This window comes from Haliaeetus albicilla, chromosome 2, assembly GCF_947461875.1.
Source record: "Haliaeetus albicilla chromosome 2, bHalAlb1.1, whole genome shotgun sequence".
Classification (NCBI taxonomy): Eukaryota; Metazoa; Chordata; class Aves; order Accipitriformes; family Accipitridae; genus Haliaeetus; species Haliaeetus albicilla.
Window position 1 is genome coordinate 396,443 of NC_091484.1, and position 17,354 is coordinate 413,796.

Here is a 17,354-nt window from a genome sequence, read left to right on the forward strand (position 1 = left end):
AATTCCAGCAAAGGGAGAGGCTAGCAGGTGCCCTAATTAGGACTCGAGCTAAACAGGTCAGCTCACAATACAACACATCCTTTAGAAGGTAGACTGATGAAAACTGGTTTGCTGCTAGATAACTGTATAAGTGAGATTTGATAAATGATCATATATTAACAATATGGTTGAAACAGTAGACAAAGGGTAGCTGGGGACATAATTACAAAACTGTAGTCAAGTGATTAACTAGTAATTATTCATAAGTTTTGCAGTTCTTTGCTCTTATGACTAGATGTTCCTGTACGCTAGATGAGAACAATGCTGAAACTGACCACATGTGATTGAAACTGCGTTAAGCTTCAAGATCAAAGAACAAGGACAAGAATAAAGACTTCAAGGACAGCCAACAAGAACTTCAAATGGGTCCATGGTTGTAAAAGCAGCCCTTTGCCTCAAATGGATCCTTCGTTGCGCATGATCGGATGTAGGCAGTACTACGATAATCAGTTATAATCATTTTTATGTATACGTATACTAATCTGATTAATATGCCATTAGTTATTCTATATAACCTGTTTGTGCTAAAGCTGTGGTATGCTCGCTAGGTGGAAATATCCCCCGTGCATCCAGTGCTTCAATAAAGAATGCCCGCTTTCTAAAACTCCAAAACAAGTCTTGGAGAGTTTCTTTGACCGGCTTTTCAGTACCAGAGAGGTGTAATTGCAACAAAATGAGTCCAAAGGGGGCTTACAGAGCTAAAAGTGTGCTGCAGGGAAAATCTAAGACCTCGGGAGACATTGTGACAGTAGCAAAGGGCTTCTGAGAGGGACAGGCAAAAGAAGGCTCAAGGCCACGATGAAGAAGTCCAGAAGGGATTTGAACAGACTACAGATGTCCTCAGGGGACTAGGGACTGAACAGAGGTATCCTAGCTAGCATAGAGGACAACATGAGCATTCTGGAGATGAAAGATAGCATCAGGAAAGGTTCTCAGGGAGGGAGAAGGGTGCAAAGTGCACAACAGAGCCAAAAGAGGGCTGTGGGGCACAAGGATGGCCTCAGGAGGCATGATGATGGGAGAAGGGTGCTGAGAGTGAAAGACAGAAGGCAGCTCTGGGACACAATGCAAAACTCAAGAAGGTGTCCCAGCAAGGTACAGATGTCTTCAGGGGATGAGCGACTGAATGGAGACATCCAAGATAGCAGTGAATAAGGTAAGAGTGCTCTGGGGTACAATGAAAGCCTCAGGAAGAGTTGTCTCTGAATAAGAAAAAAAACAAAGCCTGCTACAGAACTCAAGGATAGTGATGGAACAGAAGGATGCTCACAGGAAGCATTGTGACAGATATAGTGGGGTACTGAGGTATACAGAGACACAGAAGAAGGCTCGAGGGCACAAAGATACTGGGAGGAGATTTGAATGTGGTACAGGTATCATGAGGGAGACTGACCCGCTGGAGGCAAGCGAGATGGAAGAGAGGACAAAAAGACTGCTCTGAGGAAGAGGCAATGTTCTGACAAACCAAGAGGGGTGCAAATTACACCCCAGAGATAAAACCGTGCCGAGGAGACCCTCTAAAGCCTGAGGATGAACCAAGAAAAGAGCCCCCCAAAAAATAAAGTAGACATAGAAAGAAAATTTAAAAAAAACCAAAAGGGTACAAGGCACAGGAGAAAAATTTAAAAATAGGGACAGAAAACTAGATAAAAGTAGACATAGAAAAGAAATTCAAGAAGGAAGGCATTAAAGGAGGAAAAAAAATTAAAAATAGGGACAACAAACTAAATAAATGGAGACATAAAGAAAATTCTAAAATTGACAACCTACCCAACTGTTGTGGTTTAACCCCAGCCAGCAACTAAGCAACCGCTCACTCACTCCCACCACCACCCAGTGGGTTAGGGGAGAGAATCGGGGGGGGGAACAAAAACCAAGAAAGTAAAACTTGTGGGTTAATATAAAGACAGTTTAATAGGACAGAAAGGAAGATAATAATAATTGGAGATAATAATACACAAAACATAATACTTGGAGATAATATACAAAACAAGTGATGTGCAATGCAATTGCTCACCACTCGCCTACCGATGCCCAGTTAGTTCCCAAGCAGTGATCCCTGCCCCTAGCTCCCCATCCCCAGCCAACTCCCCCCAGTTTATATACTGTGCATGACATCATAAGGTATGGAATATCCCTTTGGCCAGTTTAGGTCAGCTGTCCTGGCTGTGTCCCCTCCCAACTTCTTGTGCCTCTCCAGCCTTCTTGCTGGCTGGGCATGAGAAGCTGAAAAATACTTGACTTGCTTTAAGTACTACTTAGCAACAATTGAAAACACCAGTGTGTTATCAACATTTTTCTCATACTAAATCCAAAACATAACACTATACCAGCTACTAGAAAGAAAATGAACTCTATCCCAGCCAAAACCAGGACACCAACAGACAAGAATTAAGAAGTAGCGACAGGAGGTAGATAAAAGCAGATGTAGGAAAAAAAAATTAAAAAGCAACAAGATTAAGAAAATAAAGGAAAAAATAAAACACAGGAACGTCAAGCTAAATAAAATTTTAAAAGTGACAGCATTTTTAAATTACACAGCACAGACTAGAATAAAATATAAAGACAGTGAAGTGGATAAAAGTAGATAAAAAAATAAAAGCAACAGCACACAGGAAATAAAAAAAATAGGGTTAGACATCTTGATAAAAGTAGACATAGAAAATTTTAAGAGTCATAACATAGAGAACAGATAGGAAAAAAGGAAACAACAGAGACAGAAAAATACATAAAAGTGAACAAAGAAACAAAATTCAAAAGTGAAGGCATTGAGAAGAAAAAAATTTAAAATAGCAAAAACCCCTAAACAGGCGGTGTGAGAGGCTGAAAGAGTTAATGTCTCAAACATTGTGGTGGGGCAAGTTCTGCTTAACAACAGACTCTGCGTAACAACGAACCCTGCATAGCAAGGAACCACAGGTGAAAAGAAGCAGATCAGCACCCATCAGCAACAGGAGGGGGAGGAATGCCAGAGGGTACACAGCTCCCTGTTCTGTTCAATATGCCGAGCAGGGCAATTCACCAGGCTGTTCTGATATGCTGAGCAGGACAGCTCACCATACGTGACAAAAGATCATGTTTGCAGGGAAGGGGAAGTTACCCCCCAAACGACTCCCAAGTCCCAAAGGCTCACAAACTGCTCATGACATCTAATTAGCCTAATAAGTTCGAGTGCCTGCCCGAATGAGGGGCAAGGAGGATAAAAGGACACAAACTGAAGCCCCAAGTGTGCAAGCCCACTGGGACTGGACCCCTCAGCTGACTGAACCAATGCTGGACCCAGGACTGGTGAAATCTTTCTCTTCTCTCTCTCTCTGTCTTGTTTCCATCTTTCTTTTTCCTTTTCTGTAATCCCTACATCTTATCCCTGTAGACATAAACCGTTGACCAAGTCTGGGACTAGGAGTGGATCCAGCTGCCCCTAGGCTCCTCTGTGAGAAGGAGTCTAGAAAGCAAAGGGGTCTGCTCTGAACCTCATGACTCGACAGAAGGGGTCTCCTTACTGTCTTCCCTTAACTGATCCAAAAATAAGCAAGGCCTGTAGTATATGTTTGGTGATGCAGGGTTAGCACAGGTTACACAGTTTACTGATGTAGTTTCATGCCAAGTTTTGTGATGAGCAAATAAAGTTGAGTCTTGTGAGTTAAAGGATCCCTGGTGTTGTTTCACTCTAATCCTGACCTGGGAATCGGCAAACCTGAGTTGTCATCCTGAGAAACTGAGACGTGACAGACAAAGACATAGAAAGAAATTTTTAAAAGCAACTGGGTGCGGGACATACTAGAATGGATTAAAAAATAAAGACAGCAAACTGGCTAAAAATAGATAAAGAAAGAAAATTTAAAAGAGATGGGGTACAGGACAGGCAGGAAAATTTTAAAAAAGGGAGTGACATCTTGATAAAAGTAGACATAAACCAGAAATTTTAAAAGCAACAAGATACAGTAAACAGGAAAAAATTAAAAATAGGGACAGAAAACAAGATAAAAGTACACCTAGAAAAAAAGATTTGAAAAGTAAAAGAATTATGAGAGAAAAAATTGAAAAATAGGGACAGGGAACTACATAAAAGTAGACATAGAAAATTTTAAAAGCAATGCAGTTCATGACAGACAGGAAAGAATTAAAAAATAGAAACAGTTACTGGATAAAAGAAGACATAGAAAGACCATTTTAAAAGCACAGCATTAAGGAATTAAAGGAAAAAAAATAGGGACAGCGAACTAAAACAGAGACATAGAAAGGAAATTTTAAAAGCAATGGAGTGTAAGACAAAGGAAAAAATTTAAAAATATTGATAGGCTGAAAAAGAGAGGGATACATAGAAAGTAAATTTTTAAAGTGATGTGGTATAGGACCGACAGGAAAGAATCAAAAACCAGTAATATGCAGCATCATAAAAGTAGACATAGAAGGAAAATTTTAAAAGTGATGGGGTACAGGACAGGGAAGAATTAAAAAATAGGGACAGAACTGGTTAACAGAGATAGAAAATTTTAAAAAGTGACGGAATAAGGAAAAATGGAAAATAATGAAAAATAGGGACAGCGAACTAAAGAAATGAAGATGTAGAAACAAAATCTAAAAAGCAACAGGCTACAGGACAGACAAGAAAGTATTAAACAATAGTGACAGCAAAATACATAGAGAAATAGAAAGGAAATTTAAAAGTGATGGAGTGCAAGACAGGAAAAATTAAAAAACAAAGTGAACTGGATAAAAGGTGACACAGAAAGAAAATTTTAACAGTGACAGCATTAAAGAAAGGCTAGGAAAAAAATTAAAAATAAGGATAGGGTGAATAATACAGAGACACAGAGAAAGAAAATGTAAGAATTGGCAGGGTACACGACAGCCAGGAAAGAATCAAAAAGCTGTGATACACTGCTTGATAAAAGTAGACATAGAAAGAAAATTTTAAAAATGATGGCATATAGGACAGGAAAAAAATTTTAAAATAGGGAGAGATAAATAGAGATATGGAAAGAAAATTTTTTTTAAAATGGGGTGCAAGACAGAGACGAAAAAACTAAAAATATATAGACAGTGAACTGTATAAAACTAGCCATAGAAAGAAAATTTAAAAAGCAACCGCTTACAGGACATACGGGAAAAAATTAAAAAATAGGGACAGCAAACAAATAAACACAGAAAGAAAATTTTTAAAAAGTGAGATGGTACAGGACACAGGATAAAATTAAAAAAAACAAAGACAGTGAATAGGTTAAAGTAGGCATAGAAAGCAAATTTGAAAAAAAGTGAGAGCTGTCATGGTTTAACCCCAGCTGGCAACTAAGCACCACCCAGCTGCCTGCTTGCTGCCCCCCTGCAGCAGGATGGGGGAGAAAAATCAGGAAAAAAAAAGTAAAACTCACAGGTTGAGATAAAGACAGATTAATAGGTAAAGCAGAAACCATGCACACAAGCAAAGCAAGACAAGGAATTCATTCCCCACTTCCCATCAGCAGGCAGGTGTTCAGCCATCTCCAGGAAAGGAGGGCTCCATCCTGTGTAACGGTTACGTGGGAAGACAAATGCCATCGCTCTGAATGTCCCCCCTTCCTTCTCCTTCCCCCAGCTTGATATGCTGAGCATGACATCATATGGTCTGGAACAGCCCTTGGGTCAGTTGGGGTCAGCTGTCCCAGCTGTGTCCCCTCCCAGCTCTTTGTTCAGCCCCAGCCTGCTCACTGGTGGGGCAGGGTGAGAGGCAGAACAGCCCTTGACTCTCTGCAAGCACTGCTCAGCAATAACAAAAACATCCCTGGGTTATCAATGCTGTTTTCAGCACAAATCCAAAACGTAGCCCCATACTAGCTACTGGGAAGAAAATTAACTCAATCCCAGCCAAAACCAGCACAACAGGGTACGTGACAGAGACAAAAGAATTAAAAAATGGGAACAGCTAACTAAACAGACAGACATAAGAAGAAAATTTAAAAGGTGATGGGCTACATGACAGACAGGAATAACTTTAAGACAGTGAATAGGTTAAAGTAGACATAGAAAGAAAAAGTAAAAAGCAACGGGGTACACAATAGTGAGGAAAGAATTAAAAAACAGTGATACACAGCTTGATACAAGTAGACATAGAGGGAAAGTTTAAGAAGTGACTGGGTACAGGACAAAAAAATTTTAAAATAGCCACAGTGAACTAAAACTGAGAAATATAAAGGAAATTTAAAAGTGACACAGGGGCACAGGACAGAGAGGAAAAAATAAAAAATAAAGACAGTGAACTGGATAAAAGTAGACATAGAAAGCAAATTTTCAAAGCAACAGGGTACACAACAGACAGAAAATAATTAAAAAATAGCAATAGGCAGATTCATAAAAGTAGATGTAGCATCGTGGTTTAACCCTGGCTGGCAACTAAGTACTATACAGCTGCTCACTTACTCCCCCACAGTGGGATAGGGGGAGAATCGGGAGGGTAAATGTAAGAAACTCATGGGTTGATATAAAAAGTTTAATAATTAAAAAGACTTTTCTTTAAGTTGTACGAGGAAAAAAAAACCAGCAAATGAAAACAATTGCTCACCACCAACTGACCGATGCCCAGCCAGTCTCAAGCAACTGGGTACAGGACAGAGAGGGAGGAATTAAAATATAGGGTCAGGGAGACAGAGAGGGGAAGACATAGAAATTAAATTTTCAAAGTCATGGGGTACAAGGCAGTGCAGAAAAAATAAAAAACAGGGAGAAGAAGCTGGTTAGAGAGAGGCATATTAAAAATTTAAAAGGCAACAGGGTACTGGGCAGAGTTGACAGAAGAATAACAAGTTTTGAGGAGCCATACACATAGGTGGGCAGGCAGAGAGGGAGACAGAGGAAGGGAGGCAAGCAGACGTCTAAAGAAGGAAGGCAGAGGTGGGCCTGGATATAGAGGAGAGGACGTGCGACTCACCACAGCTCCTGGTGCCGGCAGGAGACCTTCACCGCCCCGATGCTTCTCTCTCTGCTTCTGCCCCTTCCTCCTCCCCAGTGCCGGCTGCCTGACCCTCATCCACTCGGTAGCATGCAGCGGATGCCTCAATGCTCCTCACCCACAAGGCTTGCTTTGATACATGGTGGCTCACGCATGTAGCCAACAAAGGCCAGGAACAGCTCAAAGAGATCCTTCCTTGCCACAGGGACTGGCCATTCCTTGCTGCAAGCACCTACCAGCCAGACCCCCGTGCACTCCCTCCTCAGCCAGTTCCCCTGCCCAGGCAGCCCCCTTTACAGCTGGAGCCCCTTCACACAGCAGGGCCAGTCCTATCCTCAGCCTCACTGGCCACACCTGGGGCCATCCCAGCCCCAGCTGGAGCCCATCAGGAACAGGGGCCATTGCCAAAGCCCCACAGCACCTCATCCCTGCCCCTGCACCTACCCACATCCAGGGAGACAGAGGAGGCAGGAAAAATTTATTCATTAATGCATATAAGAAATCCTGGCAATGAGTTGGCTACAAGGCTCAGTGCCCAAAGGCAGCAGGATGGGAGGATAAAAGGGAAGAGAAAAGCAGGAGGAAGGACAGAGGGACACAGATGTGCAAGACAGGGAGCCAGGAAATTGGATGCTGGGAACAAGAGAGGGACAAGAAGCAGGAAAACGGTATAGAGAGAGAACAGCAGAGAGACTGAGCAGAACAACAGGGATGGAGATGGAGGAATAAATAATAGGAAGCAGGGGAGAGAAGGGGAAGAGACAGGCAGGACAGGAAGATAAAGACAGGACAAGGGACAGGGAAACATTCTCAAGTGATACAGGAGAAGAAACAGCAAGAACTAGAAAAAAGAAACGGGGAGCCAGGTAGAGAGAAAAATTTTAAAAAGCAACAGCATACAAGAAACATAGGCAAGAACTAACAAATAGGCACAGGGAGATGTAGAAAGAGGGAGATGTAGAAAGAAAATGTAAGAAGTGACAGGGTACAGGACAGAGAGGGAAGAGTTAAGAACTAGAGACAGGGAGATGGATAGAAGGAAACCTAGAAAGAAAATTTTGAAAGCAACAGAGTACAAGAATCAAAAAGTAGGTACATGAAGCTGCATAGAGGGAGATGTTAAGAACGAAATTTGAAAAGCAACAGGGTACAAGAAACACAGGTGAGAAATTAAAATAAGGTCAGGGAGACAAAGAGAGGGAAAAGTAGCAAGAAAATTTTAAAAGCAACTGGCTTTAAGAAACATGCAAGAATTTAAATAGGGATGGAGAGGTAGGAAGTTTCAAAAGTGATGACATACAAGAAACATAGGCAAGATTTAAAAAATAGGGACAGGGAGCCTGATAGAAGGAAACTGTGGTGGGTTGACCTTGCCTGGCTGACGAGTGTCCACCAAGCCACTCTATCTTTCCTCCTCCTCAACAAGACAGCAGGGTAGAAAATGCAACAAAAAAGCTTGTGGGTCAAGATAAGGACAAAGAGATCACTCACCAATTACTGCACAGGCAAAACAGACTCAACTTGGGGAAATTAATTTGTCAGTCAAAATCAGAGTACAATAATGAGAAATATGAACAAATCTGACAAACAGCTTCCCCCCACCCCTCTCTTTTTTTCCTGGGCTCATCTTCACTCCTGACTTCTCTACCTCCTCCTACCAAGCAGCACAGGGGGAGAGGGAGCGGGGGGTTGCAGTCAGTTCATCACAAGTTGTCTCTGCTGCTCCTTCCTTCTTCATGTTCTTCTTCTGTTCCAGTGTGGTGTCACTCCCATGGGGCCACAGGTCCTGCCAGAAAACCTGCTCCAGCGTGGGCTCCTCTCCACAGCGTCACAGCCTCCTTTGGGTGCATCCGCCTGCTCTGGCGGGCTGCAGGGTGCATATCTGCCATGGACCTCCGTAGGCTGCAGGGGGACAGCCTGTGTCACCATGGTCTTCACTGCAGGCTGCAGGGGAATCTGCTTTAGGACCTGGATCACCTCCTCCTTTTCCTTCTTCACTGACTTTGGTGTCTGCAGGACTGACAGCTTCTGCACAGCATTTTTTAGCCCTTCTTAAATATCACAGAGGTGCTACCAGCGTTGCTGGTTGGCTCAGCTTTGACCAGTAGCAGCTCCATCTTGGAGCTGGAACTGGCTTTGCCCAACATGGGGGCAAGTCCTGGTGTCTTCTCACAGAACCCACCCCTGCAGCCCCTGCCCACTCCCCTGCCCCAGCTTGCCACACAAACTCACTACAACAGTGATTGGCTACAGGGCAGAGAGGGGGGATTGAAAAGTATGGAAAGGGAGACAGAGAGAGATGGGGCGGCGGGGGGCGGGTAGCAATGGGCTACAGGACAGAGAGGAGGAACTAATAAAAAGGGAGAGGATACCAGACAGAGAGATGGAGAAAAACAAATATTAGTGATGAGCCACAGGGCAGAAGGAAGAATTAAAAAAGGGGAGAGTGAGGTAGATGAGAGAGACTGAGAAATATCAAAAACACTGATGATCTAAAGGGAAGAGAGAGGGAAAATAAAGAATAGGGACAGGGAACCAGACAGAGAGAGAATAATAAAGACAAAAATGGGCTATGGGACAGTGAGGGAAGAAGTTAAAACATAGGGACAGGGACCTGGAACAAAAGAATCTAAGAAAGTAAAAGTGTATCCAGAATACAGGGCAGAAAAAGGAATTTAAAAATAGAGACACAGCATCAGACAGCTGAAAGCGGCGGGAACTGTGAAGGGCTAAAGGGCAGACAGGGAGGAATTACAAGATTGGGATAAGAAGACAGACGGATAGATGGAGAAAGAAAAAGTAGTGATGGGCTGCAGGGCAGAAACAGAGGATAAAAAAAGAGGGATGGGACAGGTCAGAAGTGCAGAGAGAAAAAGAAAACAGAGAGGCAGAACAACAGAGAAAGAGGGGGACTTAGAGAACAAGAGAGGGAGAGGTACAGGAAGAAAAAAACAAAAAAATTAAAGCAGTGAGAGAAAGAAAAGGTGGGGGCAGGGAGGGACTGGGATGCAGAAGAGGGGTGACACAGCCCCAGGGGTCAAGGACTCACTGTACCTCCCACTCTTGGAGCTGCTGGGAGAATTTGACAGTTCAGACATGTCTGTCTCTCTCTCCCTCTCCCTTCCTCCTCTGTAGCTGCAGTCACTTGACTGTCATCCACCTAAGAGAATAGATTGGTGCCTTACAGCTCTTACAATATGAGGCTTCCTAGAAACACAGCCTCACATGCACACACACACTACATGACTGTACTGTGGTTTTGGTTACGCATACAGACCCTGCCGTGCACACTGGTGATCGGATCTGCTGAGGACTACACTAAGAAGGATCCATCCTCACCTGGAGAGGCAGGCTATCTCCTGTCTGCAGCTGCTGGCTGGATCCTTGTAGTGTTCAGTTACAGGGAATTTAGTTATCGGGCCTACAAGTAGCTCATGGTCACAGGAGCGTTCCAGACGCTTTTAGAAGGCCTTGAACAGAATAAACAAGAAGAGAGAAAAAGAAAGATACCAATTAGAAAAACACAGGTGCACATTCCATGATAAAGGGAACTTGGCACAAACAACCTCAATTCAGGGGCTTATCTCAACCAATTGGACTAAGACAAGTCCTGCATGCTTTAATTAATACGGCCAATTATGTCCTATGTTTATGCGCGTGTACAGAGCAGGTATAACTAACTTTATCTTACGTTTGTGCGCGTGGACAGTACCGATGTAACCAAGCACCGTTTATGCTTGTGCGCGTGGACACCAAATGCTTGCATGCAGCAACCAATCAGAGTTTCTAAACAACTTAGAGAATTGTATAAAAATGATCAGCTAAGCTCAATAAAGGGACGACTTTAATCATCATATTGGTGTTCTATCGTCCGGGCCCTGCACGGAATAATCCCTAAAACCTACAGATCCTCTTTATTTTATTCTTCAAATAAAAAATATTCTTCAAATGCAGACCACTACGGAAACTTTCCATCTGTCTCGTACCGTCACCGCAGAAGAAAGGGCAACCACGGCGAAACGGTGCCAGCTGACATCCAGCTGAGAGAAGAAAAAAAAACATTAGCACAAAGCTGGGTAGGAATCCAAAGCTGCCTTTTTTTTTTTTTGTGAAGGTTTGCGAAGACAGTACGACTGAGCGGAGGAAAAAGTATTTTTGCGTCATCTTCGGTACAGTTGTTGACACAGGCCACTAGAGCTTTTGCATTTTTTCAGACAACCGTGCCTTTTTTTTTTCTCCCTTCTTTTTTGACTCATTGGCAACTTTACTTTCACTAGAACTCACTTTCCTAGATACGCACAGGTGACAGACATAAGAGACCTACATACATTTTCTCAAGCCTTAGTATAGCCGAGGCTTCATCACCCTATACGTCCCAAGTTGAGTAGTTTTGCTAAAGAGCACAGCAACACATCTGTCCTTGTGAACTGCCTCGTTGCAAAAAAGGAATCATTTTTTCCAGGCCGTTGCTCCAAACGGTCAAGATCTTTTAAAACCGCAGTTGTGCCACCAAACCCGCTCAGGGTCCCTCCTAGCTTTTGACCGCCCTGAGATTTAACAGGCACACGCTCCATTCCATCTTCCAACAGCAAAAATACGTTAACGCTCTCGGACCCAGAGCGCAACCCTACGGATGTCCACGCACACACCCTGCCGTTTTGATGAGGAGCCACCGAGCAGCCCTGCGAGCACAGCCGCACGCGCCAGATCGGTTTCCCCTACGCCGCGAGTTACCGGTTTCCGTGAATGTAGTTTCTGACGCTTTAAACCAAAAACCATATCTCAACGCTTCGCCACAGCAGAAACGACCCATCGCTAGAACGCTACAAAAACGCAGTAACACCAATTGCAAACCCACAGCAGCAACAGCTCCAGAAATATTTAGACCAGGAACAAGGGAGAAAAATAAAACAGCTTCATCTCACGCACAGGGGAGCGGCAGGCAGAGAAAAGGGTCGGCATTCTGAGCCCTTACAGAAAACGGGCATTCTCCTTCCGTTCCTCGGCCTGTCCGTGAAGGTCTAAATACCGCAACACTACCACGGCAACGTCGAGAGTAGGGAACAGCAGCCCTGCCACTGGACTTGCCACTGACCCATGCTATTTACGTAGCAGGACGCGTACGCAGAGGGACACGTTTTGCCACACACAGCCCTGAACTTCCTGAGAATTTACGTTTACCGAAAAAAGCCATTTGGAACATATTGCCAAACAACGTTCGGCAAGAAAGCTTTGATGCCTTTGACACACGCAAGTTTCTGGTCACTTGCTATTTGCTTCCTGTTGCTGCTGCTGTTCTTCCTTCAGAAATTCTACTCGTCGCCAAGTTATTCACTGCTGGTTCAAGCATTTGCCTTCCTGGTATTACCAGCACATTCACAGAGGCAAGTAACTTCATTGCTCTTCTACAATCATCCAAACGACAATTACAGCCATGAAAGAGAAGGAGAGGTCAGGCAGCACAAGAGCTCTGCAGGCTGGCACCAGTCAATATTGCACTCTCTAAAAACAAACAACAACAAAACAAAACCGTGACCCTGTATCCTTTTTTTTTTTTTTCCTTCTTCTTTCAGAGCTCATCCCTGCCTCAGCATTTTGTCTTGTCAGAGCATGAAGCGCAGGTGATCTGTACCCTGACGACTTCTGCATGTGATGAATGCCTGTTCAGAAATAGTCCAGATCTGCAAGACTGGTGTCATTTATATGGTTTTAATCATCATAACTCAAATTTTATTTACTCACGCATTTGTGAGGAAACTAATTAACTTTTAGACACTGCCTCTCCTTTTTTTGGGGGGTGGGGGTGGAAATGTGTTAGAGACTGAAAAACATTACGATTCAGAGCTCCCAACCACGAGGGAGTGGTGGAGAAATCAATGAAAGCAAAGACCAACAGCAGCAACATCAACTGAAAGTTGGCTTTAATTCCCACGTACTTAAGCGACTCTCCAAGTCTATGCCTCGGTCCTAGGAATGACTAGTCCCTTTTTGGAAGGACAAACTTTGTCACTTAAAAGTCCTAGACTGAAGACTCCGCTGAACGGAATGGGGATTGTCCCACGGGACAACATGCCATCAACACTCTTAATGGGGAAGGAAAAAAAAAAACCAAATAAAAATCAAGTTTAATACCAGTTCCCATCATGTTTCGCTCATTACATTTCTACTGGCATCTAGGTGCTCAAAAATGAACTACAGGGACACCCCATATTCCTAAAAATTCAGTTATACATAAAAAAGTAAAAGGCTATTTCCAGCTTGCCCATCAAATCAGTATGAACAGAGAGAAGAGAAACACTCGACCCTGAAGAAGCTAACAGGCAGCTCTGAATTTACCAGACAGGAAATTTCATTCTTTCCCCTGAAAAAAAACACATCAAGGGACCAGTTCAGGAACAGGGCACGATCTGTGAACAGCAATTTTTCCATCACCCTTTCTGCACTAGCAGCAAATTTGCCTTCTCTGTGGGTTTAACGTGGAGCATCTGTAGTGCCCTCGAACTCGCAAGTGTTTCTCTCCGCTCCCCCAGCCCGATACGTGCGATTACCTGAGCAGCAAGCGGAATTGACCACGCAGGATTTTCTTCGTGTGACGCGGAAGGTGACACTGGGAAAAGAGGAGACAAAGAAATGAACCTGCTTGTCACACCCAGCCATCGGTGAAAAGACAGGGGAGGATTCTGCCGGAAGGGCTCTGCACCCCAGGAGCTCCCGCTGGCCGGTTCCTCTCCCCTTTGCCCGGTACCGAGGGGACGACGACACCTCGCCCCCTCGCAGGGGGGGCTGCCCCAGGAGAGACGGGGGACCCCCACCTCGCTTCTGCCCGCGGGAACGGACCGGGAGAGACCCTCCACGCAGAGAGAGGAGCGCGGCGTGGATTGCATGCCCGAGGGAAGAGGCCGGGCTCCCCGCTGGCAGAAGGACAACTCACCTCCCTGCTGCTCGGAGCGGCTTGCTGCGGACAGCCCTGCCCGCGCCCGGCCGCTCTTCCGCCGTGCTGGGAGCGCAGTCCGGCCGACGGACGCTCCAGCGAAAAGACGCTCCAGCTAATCGCGCCTCCTGCTCCTTACAGCCGCAGGTACTTTTGCCTCTGGCTAATGCACGCTCCAGACAGCGGACACCCCGCCTCGTTCCAGCTCCCGCTTGCTACAGTTCTGGCTCGTTGAAGCCCCAGCTCCGCACTGAAGCGCCGGCTGATTTCAGCTGCTTCTCCTTACAAGCTCCAGCTACGTGCAACGGTCTGGGCTTTCCATAAGGTTGTATATCAACTGCTGTCAAAACTGGAGCATTGGGATTAAACATCAGAGTTACACGCCGAATAAATATTCGTTAGTTTGCGCGATTAATTACTTAACAACTATTCTGAGCAGCGCAGAAAGAAGAGCTGGACTCAAAGAGGGCACGTGGGGTCTGAAAAGCGCCTTTCCCCCCCACAGACCATCACAGATGTTGAGTTCGGCCTGCTGCGTGCCGGACTCCCAAACTTCGGCGTCCGACACAACCAGACCCCCATCTCCGGGGAGGGTCCACGCACCCTGCCCGCCCCCCGCTTCCCCCCGCAGCCCCCAACACCCTCCCACCCGCCTGCAAAACCAGCCAAGCCGGCTCCCGCTTTTGGCCCCCGCACCAGCTGACTCGGGGCCCATTTGGGAGCCAAAAAACCCGGCTGCTGAGCCCGTTCTCAAGGCCCAAACACGCAGGGCCGGACCTCTGTTTCTGGGCCCAAAGCCGCGCAGCTCGGTCTGTTTCCGAGCCCCCACATCAGCCACGCGAGCCTGTTGTCAAGCCCCAGGAACAGAAAACTTGTTCTCCATTTCTGACCCTGCAGTGCCCACGGGCGACGCCGAGCGTAAGCCACCCCACAGCCCCGCACCCCCGGGGCCCCACACGTAGTTTCGGGGAGTGCTCGGGACCCGCGGAGGGCCCGGCCCCACGCCTCTGCCGGGCAGCCCCAGCACAGGCAGGGCGTCGCTTCACGATTGCCGTTTCAGGCTTTATTTCCCCGCCATCACCGGCACGGCCAGGCCCCCACCCCAAACCCCCAGCCGAAGCACCCCCGCGGGTAGCCGGGCCCAGCCACCCAGAAAACAAGAAAACCAAAGAGGGTACAAGACAGAGACCGTGGGGAAAGGCAAGGAGAAGGACACAGAAACAGAGAGAGCGCGGGAGGGATAGGGAGCAGGACAGAGAGATGGAGCAAGAAAGGAAAAAAGGACGGGAGGCAGAACCAAGGGAAAGAGAGACAAGGACGGGGAGCAGGACAAAGGCACGGAAGAGGAAAAAAAAAAAAGTAGCGACGGGCTGCAGGACAGAGATGAAGGGATTAAATAGACACAGGGAGCATGACAGAAGGACACAGAGAGACAAAAGGGACAAAGAGCAGGCCAGCATCGGAGGGGAAAAAACCAACTGCGATGGGCAGCGGGAGAGAGATACGGAAAAAGAAAAAAATACTGAGGAACAGAAAAAAGAAAGAAGCGACAGCTAGCTAGACAGGCGGACACAGTTAGAAAGGGCGGGAGAGGGAATGGGGCAGAGAAAGACAGACAGAAAAGGCAGCGAAAGAAAGCAAGGCAGAGGAACAGCAAGGCGGGGCGGGGGGGGGAAGGGACAGGGGTCTGGACAGAGATGGAGAAATAAGCAGCAGGGACAGAGGAAAAGAGACAGAAAGAGGGACAGGGAACATGGCAGAGAAGGAAAAATCAGGACAGCGGCAGGACGGAGATAAAAAACTGGGACGGTCCTCAGGACAGAGAGGAATACGAATAAGAGCAGGGAGCGGGACAAAGGGATACAGCGAGAAACGACAGGACAGGAAGCAAGACAGCGCGACAGACAAGAACAATGGGAACGAGAGAGAGAGAGAGAGAGAGAGAGTCTGACAGAGACAGAGACCGTGAGAAGCACAGGGGGTTGGGAAACTTAGAAAGAGAGGTATCAGGAGCCCTGCAGAGAGAGGGAGGGTGAATAAAAAAGGGGCAGGAAGCAGCACAAAGGGTCACAGAGAGTAAGAGATGACCAGGAAGGAGGACGGGGACAGTGAGATCCAGAATGACAAAAATAAACAGCAACAGCGAGCAAGACAAAGGGATAGAAACAGAAAGTAGGAAGAAGAGAGATAGGAAGGCAGGGACACAGAGCGGCACGTACAGGCGCAGAGAGGAAAAGAACGCCAGGGCAACAGGCCAGAGAAATTGGGAGGCGGGGAAAGAGGCGGATGCAGATCAGGACAAGGAGATGGAAAAGGAAAAACCAGCGACTGGCTGCAGGACAAAGACGGGGATGGGGCGGGGGGAGAGGGAGAGGGAGCAGGACAAGAACGCAGAGAGAAAAAGAAAGGGGGGCAGTCGAATGAGAGAGAGAGAGAGGAAGGGGGGGAGGAAGAGGGAGCAGGACAAGAGAATAGACAGAAGAGAGGAGGCACAGGGAAGCAAAATAAAAACAAACAAACAAACAAAAAAACAAACGTCACAGCAGCATGAGAAAGCGAGGGGGTCAGGAGAGGGGGAGGGAGGGACCGGGAGGCACAAGAGGAGTGACAGGGCCCCGAGGGCCCAGGACGCACCACAGCTCTCGCTCTTGGAGCTGCCAGGAGACCTTGCCAGTTCAGACGCTTCTTTCTCCTTCTCTCCTCCCTTGCTCTTCTGTAACTCCAGTCGCTTGGCTGTCCTCCACATAACGGAACACGCGAGCGCCTCGCAGCTCTTACGAGATGAGGCCTCCTAGACACGTAGCCTCGCTCGCTCGCTCACTATGTGGCCGTACCGCGCTGCTGGTCATGCATACAGACCCTGGCGGTCTGACCTGCTGTGGACTACGAGGAGGGATCCTCCCACACCCAGAGAGGCAGGCTCTCTCTTGGCTGCAGCGGGAGGCAGCTGCCAGCCAGATGGCCTGCCGTTTCTTCTTCTTTACCTTTCTGTGGCCTCTCCAGCTTCAGCAGCTCCCGTCCACAGCCAGTAAGCGCTCCGCCTGTCCCTCTGTGCTCCCGCGCCGCGAGGAGAGGGAGGCCAGGCAGAGACAGCCCACGCAAGCCTGAGGCTGCTGCAGTCAACGGCATCCCCGGGGACGAACGGACAACCGCACTCACAGCGTGGCCTCTGGGAGAGGGAAAGAGGCAGCAGTGACCGTTATTACCGTAGCTCGACCCTGGCCGGAGCCCCTCCTTCCGCAGGGGCTTCCGCAGACGCCGCTCGTTCCCCGCGCCGCTGCTAACGGCACCCACGTCCAGGGAGACTCGAGAACATCGCAGGGCCAGCTTGCTGCCCTCACGACAGGGCCCGGGGGCTGCCTGCGGCTACAGCACAGGCTTCAGGGGAGGGGCTGGAGCTGGGGGCAGCCGCACGGGCCGAGCAAAGGCGCCGGGGGAGCTCCGGCGACTCGGGGA